Below are 601 nucleotides of genomic sequence, written 5' to 3' on the forward strand. Positions count from 1 at the left end.
TGTGAGGCAGCGGTGGCTGGGTGTGAGGTGAAGGATATGAGGGATGTGTTCCCCCTGCCCTAAAATGGGGTGAACAGCACCAAAACCCTGCCTGCAGCCACTGTCTCCCTTATGGTGTGCAGGGACAAGGCATGTGGGGCACGTGGGGCTGGGAGGAAGAAGGTGAAGGCGATGGTGGCCCCTTCCAGTTCCCTGCAGTCCCCAAGTCCTCAGGGACCCTACATGGGACCGGCCTTTCTTCACAAAGAGGGCGATTAGACATTGGAACCGGGGAGGTGGTGGAGTCACCATCCCTGGGGCTGTTTAGGGCCAGACTGGACGTTGCACTTGGTGCCACGGTCTAGCTGACAAGGTGGTGATCGGTCATAGGTTCATCGGTCGATCCCATAGGTCTTTTCCAGCCTAATCGATTGTGTGACTCTGTGACAGCCACCACAACGCGACCGTCGCGACAGCCGCGACACCGGGAGGCGGCACCGCCGCACTACTTCTCCTGCCGGCAGCGGAAGGATCCCGCGGATGGCCGTCATTGCCTCTTCTGTTCCCGCCCGGCCTATAAACGGTTCCGGGGAGGCGCCTCGCGCGCGTAGTATCCATGCGC

Source organism: Pipra filicauda, unplaced genomic scaffold, assembly GCF_003945595.2.
Source record: "Pipra filicauda isolate LSUMZ 115617 unplaced genomic scaffold, ASM394559v2 scaffold192_size1418226_pilon, whole genome shotgun sequence".
Classification (NCBI taxonomy): Eukaryota; Metazoa; Chordata; class Aves; order Passeriformes; family Pipridae; genus Pipra; species Pipra filicauda.